General features: G+C 56.6%; 1 long non-coding RNA gene across 3 annotated transcripts in view; it reads left to right on the top strand.

Annotated features, from left to right (window-relative positions):
* LOC138063069 (uncharacterized) overlaps positions 1-5,989 on the top strand; it is a 164,976-nt gene extending 158,987 nt beyond the window's left edge. For all 3 annotated transcript variants that reach the window (XR_011136678.1, XR_011136679.1, XR_011136677.1), the window contains exons 2-4: positions 1-52; positions 4,461-4,651; positions 5,858-5,989. The exon at positions 1-52 is cut by the window's left edge and continues 196 nt beyond it. This is a non-coding gene — a long non-coding RNA (uncharacterized lncRNA). The remainder of the gene's footprint in view (positions 53-4,460; positions 4,652-5,857) is intronic.
* Positions 5,990-7,186: the final 1,197 nt, after the last annotated feature.

The raw sequence follows: 7,186 nt of genomic DNA, 5'->3' as shown, positions 1-7,186 counted from the left end.
CCAAGAGCTCTCTTCTCCTCAGTTCACATCTTCCACGTCTTTACCAGGAGAGGTAAGTGTGGATTTACTGAACTGCCTAAATTAACGGCTGTGACTTAAGTTATTCAAAGGCCGCCTTGGAAGGCAACAGTAAAATTCTTCACAGAGGCAACAGGAGTCGGCTCAGTCTTCTGTACCGTTGCCTTTTGCTCTTGCCTGGCTCCCTTGTGGTTGAGCGAATGGAGGTAGGCGGGACGGAGATCTTGTTCCCAAATGATGCATGCCACTGGCTTGGCCGAGGGTGGATGGGCCACCTACCAAATCTCAACTCGGACAAGGTGTCATGAAATTCATGGTCCATAAGTAGCCAAATGCCTCATCCTCTAAGTAGGGACATTCATGAATGGATGAACGAGATTCCCACTGTCCCTACCTACTCTCCAGCAAAACTACAGCCAAGGGAACAGGCTTGGCCGAATCAGCAGGGAAAGAGGACCCTGTTGAGCCTGACTCTAGTCTGGTGCTGTGAAGAGACACGAGAGGTGTAGAATCAGTGGGAAGCCCTGCATGTGCGTGACCTACACTGCAGCCTGGCCACTGGTGGAATACCACTACCCTGATGATTTGTTCACTTCCTCAGTGAGGTGGGCGGGTGAACACAAAGGCAGCCCCACTTCCGGGGCCGAGTGCTCGGCACAGGAAAGAGCAGTGCTAACAGCAGTCTGTACAGGCTATACATCTGCCTGCCCCAGTGCAGGCAGCCATCCTCTTGTCACAGGCTAGGGGAGGCTGGGCTAGCACCATGCTGCGCCAGCACAACGGGGTGCCAAGAGCAGGTCACTTGCTGTGGCACAGCAAATTCTGCCCATTTGGCAGAGTGAGGAGTGTTGCTTCTGCAAGATGTTCCTGCTCTGCTGTGGCAGTGAGGAAGCATCTGCAAGGAAAAAGCACAGGGCCTTCACAGGCAAGGTGTGCATCCAAATCTCGGTTGTCCTCCTGGCGAGAGAGGCCCTTCATTCCCCAACAGCAAGAGAAGATACAGGGCTTGGTGAGCACCACTGTCCATTCTTCCGCTCCCTTGAGAAGGTGCTGCCACCCCTCAAAGGCAGCTTCGATCACCAGAGCCGCCTTGTCCCCAGAATCCTACTTGCCCTCAGTGGGAGGGAGCTGCCTAGAGAAGAAGGCCCAAGGGTAGAGTTCTTGCTTTGGGGCAACCCTCTGGGACATGGTGGCCCCAATGGCTCGGTCTGAGGCAGCTGCTTCTCCAGCAAAAGGCCAGCTGGGGTCTAGGTGGCCTAGGAAGGGGACTCTGCTCAGTGCCCATTTCCATTGTACAGAAGGTGCTTGTGCTTCTGGCGTCCACCAAGAAGTCCTCTGCCAGAGGAGAGCTCTTCTGGGAGCTGCAGGAGGAATAATCCTGCCTCAAGAACTGCCCACACAAGGTAACACATGCCAAAAGCAGCTACATCCCTTGCACAGTAGCAGGGGCTGCCAGCTCAGGAGGGCACGTGGCAGTTATGCCAGAACACAGGCATCAAGCAATTCCTCCAGCACATCATTGACAACATACTGGCCCCGTCTTGCAGGCCCAGCTTTATGAACAAGCGAGTCCCCTGTAGGCATTCCAAGAGCACTGCTAAGAGAAACGGGGCTGCCAGTTCTTTACTCCCATGGCGTTCAGCCCCCTGTAATCTCCACAGGGCCATCCTTTCTTCTCCCCCACCCCCCACATTAAAGAAAAAAAAACAAGAAGAGAAAAGCAGCAGCAAGGGAGTGGTAGGGTTTCTGCACCCTTCTTTCTGAAAAGATCCGCACAGTCGCTGCACTCACGTAGGAGCATTGCCAGGGACGTCCAGGAGAAGGTATGGTCTTGACACCTGGGGGAGTCAGAGCTGCAGGCTGTGGCCCTGGTGGCAGCTGCAGTGAGGCAGGGACCTTGGTGCTGAGGCTGTGCTGTGCTGAGGGCACCACTATGCTGCAGGGCTGCTGTACTTGGCACCACTCTTGTGCAGTTCCATTGCTTGGTCACTGCACAACAGGAGGTCACCGCAGACAGCTCCCTTCAGACGCCGTCATGGCAGCCATGCAGCCAGACAACTGCTGGTGTGGTGCAGCACCGCACCAGGAACACGGGCCTTTCTAGGGGCAGCCCTGTGCGGTGCTGTAGCTGGGGAACAGTTCCATGAGGCCACCAGGGCTGTCTCTGACCCTCACCCTCCAAGTAACAGCCTCCCACAGGGAAGTGCAAGCATGCTCCCATCTCCTGCAGTGACTGTGGTGAGGGGTCAGCAGAGGCTAGGTAAGGATATGGGCACTCGGGACAAACTCAGAGGCCACAAGAGGGTGGGAAGCCCCTGAGCCCACCAGGGCAATGGTTTGGATGGCGCACCCCTGCGGGAGGGCAGTAAGGGGCATGGGGAAGTGAGGCTCAAGGGCACACAGCCCCAAGAGGAGCAGGAGGGTTACTGGGACAAGGAACAACACAGGGGCCTCCCCCCTCCCCATCCTCCCTCCCCTCCCACACACAGTGAAAGCATGCCCCTTCCCTCCATCTGTGCTCTTGCTCCTGGGATGAGCTTGCATGGCACCTTGCTCCATAGGCTCCTCCTTTGGGAGTGCTAAGGGGGAGGGCGTGAGGAAAAGCACGGCTGAGCTCCCCCAAGGCTCCCACGGCACTCTCAGGCATACCATGAGGTGCCTGTGCACAGTGAGAAGCAGGTCTGAGAGCTGCCTGAGGCCCTGGGCAGGAGCCACCCTGGCCATCCTCCTCACCCAGCTTCCTCCTTGGAAGTGGACAGGCAGCAGCTGAGTGACTGCCCTGCCAGAGCTCCAGCAAGGCTACCTCAGCCACAGCTGCACACTGACAAGCCACAGAGAGGTCCTCAGGGTCTGGACAATCAGGTCCTTGTGCTCCATAAAGGGAGCAAGGCAGGCTAGGGCCACCCTGGAGAGCCAGGGGATGGCTGCTGAGCAGCTGGTCTGTGCTGGGAAGGGCTCTGAGGAAGCAGGGAGCAGAAGCCTGCCCTGAGTGAGGAGCCCCCATTCCCTTGCTCAGTGCTCCTGAAAGGGTGCAGGGAGCTGGGGAAGCAAGGGATGCCACTCCCTAAGGGACAGGGAACCAGGAGCCCAGGGGCATAACTCAGGTCACATGGCAGGGGCCTTGGCCGGTCAGGGCCCAGGGGAAGCTGCTCAGGGCCATTCAGGCTTCTTAGTGCACTCAGGGCTCTGACATAAGCCCCATGGACTCACAGAAGGTTCCTCCTAATGAAATGCTTTTCTGCATACCTTCCCAGGAATCACTCAGCAGAATCAAGGCATCAGCCACGTCAAATTTGGATTTTGTTACCACAGTGCCAGAACAGATGCCTTCTTCCTTGAACTTAGGCTCTTACCTTGTCTAGTAGGCAGGGACATAGTAGGTAGGGACAGTAGGAACCTTGTTCACTCCTTCCTGTGTGCCACTAATGAGAGGAGAAGGCATGTAGCTAGTTGTTGAAGCCAGTTTGTGCCTATGGGCCCAGGAGCTCCATTTAAGCTGACGCCTGGACGGTCAGTCCCTGCCTGAATGCTGCTGTAGGAGGATGTGTGTGCAGCTCCATCACAGCCATGCCTATGCCTGGTCATGGCCTTTGGTGATCTGCACCCTGGCCTGTGGCCTGTCTTTCCAGCTTGACCTCAGACCTGCCTTGTCACTAGGGACTTGCCTGGCAATCCCTGGACGGGGTCTGACCCTGGTTCCCATCACGGGCACTTGAGTGAACCCTCTCCCCAAGCCCCCCTCCACCAGTGCTGCCCGTCCCTGTGGGGCTCTTCAGGCAACTCGTGCTGCTCCACTGACAGAGCAGCCTTCCCCAAGCTGGTGGATGCAGAAACGGGATTCTCTTTCTCATTCCCTCCTGTCCCACTCACCACCGACCCCTTGCTCCCCTCCAGACACCTCCTTGCTCCCCAGACAGAGCCTCTCCCCAGGTGAGGGTGTCCATGCTGGGCTGGCCAGCCATTCCAGGACCCCCTGCCCTGCGCGCCCTGCAGGGCTCTGTGCAGGCACTGCTGCTCAGCAGAGAGAGACAACAGTGGTGCCAGGAGGCCATGGGGAAAGTCCACAGCGGCCATGCTTGTCAGAGCACAAAGCAGACCCAAGAGGATGGTTATCATGCTGCTGGCAGTCCCCGCCTCCCATTTCCTATGGCTGTGGGAGCATTGCCAAGGGCACAAGATGTGTGATGGGGCTGCACTGGGCCTAGCCTATGGCGTTTCAAAGAGGGTGCCATGGATGACTCTGCAGGCTCCCTTCCCTGAGCCTCCTAGTAGGATCTCCACTGCCTCTCCTAGGATTGCAGAGATTTGTTGATTTGCTCTTATCGCTCAGAGACTACCTTGAATGGTCTCTTGTGTTGTGAGGCTCCACTCAATGCCCACTCCCACTGTCTCCTGTTCCCAGAAATGCTCTGAGCTCTCCTGGCGCCTTGTTTCCTCTCCAGGGGGATGGTCGTCTGCCACCAGCCCAACCACATGCGGCCCAGCCTCAGGAGGTAACTCTGGGATCATTCACCGTCTCCATGGACAGACGGCCCAACAAGGAAGCCCTGAATCTCACCCTCCTTCCCTAAAAGGACACCATTCCTCGGCAACATTTGTGACTCCAGCTTTGGAAGAAGAGCCCAGCGTTCAGGTACTGAACTGAGGAGATTGCTTTTTATTACAGAGATGCTATTAGAGAGGTCCGCTCTGTCCCAGATGAGGAAGCCCTTCATGTCCTCACAGCTGTCCTCTTCCCCCCGGGCAGCCACGTGCTGAAACAGAAGGGACCTCTCTGTCAACAACCGAGCGCTCTCCCTCCAACCTGCCTCTTCCTCCATCCTCCCACAACCTCTCAGCCCTCCTGCGCTGCCCCTCGCCCTTAACTTGAGCACTTGAGCTTGCTCTGCCTCCCAGGCTACAAATGCCTTTGAGCTAGGCTGACAAGAGGGCTGGACAGTTAGGGGCTTTGAGGGAGGAGCTTTGGGCTTAGGCCTCAGGCACCAGTGGAGGCTTTGGGCTTTGCGCTTAGTGGGATTAGGGAAGGCTTGTGGGTTCTGCTTGAGTGTTGGGCTTGGGGTTTGTGCTCAGGCTTGCGGGTATGGGCTAGAGTTTTGTGGCAGAAGGTTGTGGGTTTGGGTAGGAGTGAGGGCTAAAGCCCAGTCTAGTGCTTCAAGGCAAGGGATCAGGGCATGGGATTAGCTTCAGGCACAGGCAAAGAGTTAGGGTCATGGGACAGAGATTCAGGCTTCATCATAGCACTTTGGCTTTGGCCTTAGCAAAGAGAGAGGGCAAGGAGGCAAGGCAGAAGGGTAGGGCTTCAGGTTAGGGGTCAGGCTTTGGGTAGGGGCCTCCCACAGGCCACCAGTCCCTGGCCACCTGCAGCACCATTCCCCCAAGACACCTTACCTCCACAAAACGTGGCTTCTCTCTTGGCCGACGTCTCGCAGCCCTCCATGTCCTCACATGCCGGAACATACCAAGATGGACTGCCAGCTCTTTTCGGCAATGTGAATACTTTGGCACCAGCCGCCAGCTGCCGTCTCTTATCACTGAATTGCTTTATCAATTTTCTGGGCAAATGCTCAGAAATCCGCTTATTGATGTTTCGTGCCTCTCTGAACCTCTGTTTCAGCTCCCTCAGCAGAGCCCTCTCTTCCTCCGACCAAATACTCTTGGGCATACCTCGCAGTCCCTTTCCCTTCGCACAAGACGCCTCAATCCCTTCTCTATTCCTAGTCTTCGGGTGAACGAGACGTTTGTGTTGGGAAAGGCCGCTCTTCATCTTGAACGCCCAGTCGCATTCCTCCCAGTTCCATGGGAGAGGGGCCTCCGAGTCCTCATCTTCTACTTCCCCCAGGGTTCCGCGGCACCTCGGGAAGCGGCAGGCAACGCTATGATGTTTCTCGTTCAGCTTCCCACACCGGGAACACTGAAATAGCACTCGTCGCCGACCATGGGCCCTCCGCAGATGTTCAGTCAACGCCCCAATTCTTCCTGCCTTGACTCCACAGCATGGACATGCTGGATGTTCATCTGGGATCTTCACAACTGGCGTGCCACCGTCAGCTGCTCCCCCCTGGAGTCAAAAATAGGGGTTGCCAAAGCTGGTAAGATTGCCTTGCGAGAGGGAGACTCCAGAACCTCTCCCGCCATCGCCTCCACCCTGGGCTTCATCAGTCCGGCCTACCACGGGTGAGCCGACCGGGGATTCCAAAGCCTCCTAAACCTCTGGCAGATCTTTCATGCAATCGAGACTTGGTCCAGGAATAGTCCCATCCCAAGGGTCATAATCCGAGTTATAAAATGTCAGATTCTGTGAAATGACAGGCCACCCATTTGATGTTAAAGTCGCTGGCCTAGTGGCAGCGACATCAATGGGAAACTCATCCATCTGGGTGCCCACTGACATGAAATTGACAACCCATGGTCTTACTAGGTTGTCAAACATGACTGCGGGAGTTAAAAACATGCCAGAAGAACCAGCCCCCAAGGTCAACTGGTGTGCCTTTAAGCAGCCCCTAGGCCAAGGGCTCTGGACCACGAGTAAGCCAATTATCCACAATCGAAAAATTTTGATTCACCTCGTACTATCGAGTGGTCAGTGAGGCCAGTCGATAGGGAGGAAGCAACTGTAACACTGCACACTGGGGCAGAGGCAAACTTGGTTGCCCACGAGTGGGCATCCAGCGGGACCACGAGGAGGTGTTGCCTCTGCAGCTCAGCCCAGTCAGTAACTATGGCCCCATCTTCAGAGAGTCATAGTTACTCCCGAGTTACTCTCGGCCCTCCTGAGCTACCCCTCGTCCTTCACTTGAGCACCTCCCCAGGCCAGCCTGCTGCTTCCTCACCAAGCAGCTTCCTGCAGCACAACTGACCTCACCACCTACAGCCCAGCCCTCACACCTTCACCTCCAGCTCCCTCTCCCCTGCCCTTCCCCTTCCCTCTCACCTCCCTGTGTGCTTTCTCTCCAGCACCCCACACACCCTGCCCTTCCTCTGCCTCCCCGGCCCCAAACGCCTTCCAGCTAGTCTTACAAAAGCAGCTGGACGGTTAGGGGCTGTCAGGGAGCAGCTTAGGCCTTAGGCTTCAGGCATCCGTGCAGGGTTTGGGGCTTTCACAGAATCCCAGAATGCTTGAGGTTGGAAGGGACCTCTGGAGAACATCTAGTCCAACCCCGCTGCTCAA

This window comes from Struthio camelus, chromosome 31 (assembly GCF_040807025.1).
Source record: "Struthio camelus isolate bStrCam1 chromosome 31, bStrCam1.hap1, whole genome shotgun sequence".
Taxonomy (NCBI): domain Eukaryota; kingdom Metazoa; phylum Chordata; class Aves; order Struthioniformes; family Struthionidae; genus Struthio; species Struthio camelus.
This window is presented reverse-complemented; position numbering and strand designations above follow the sequence as displayed.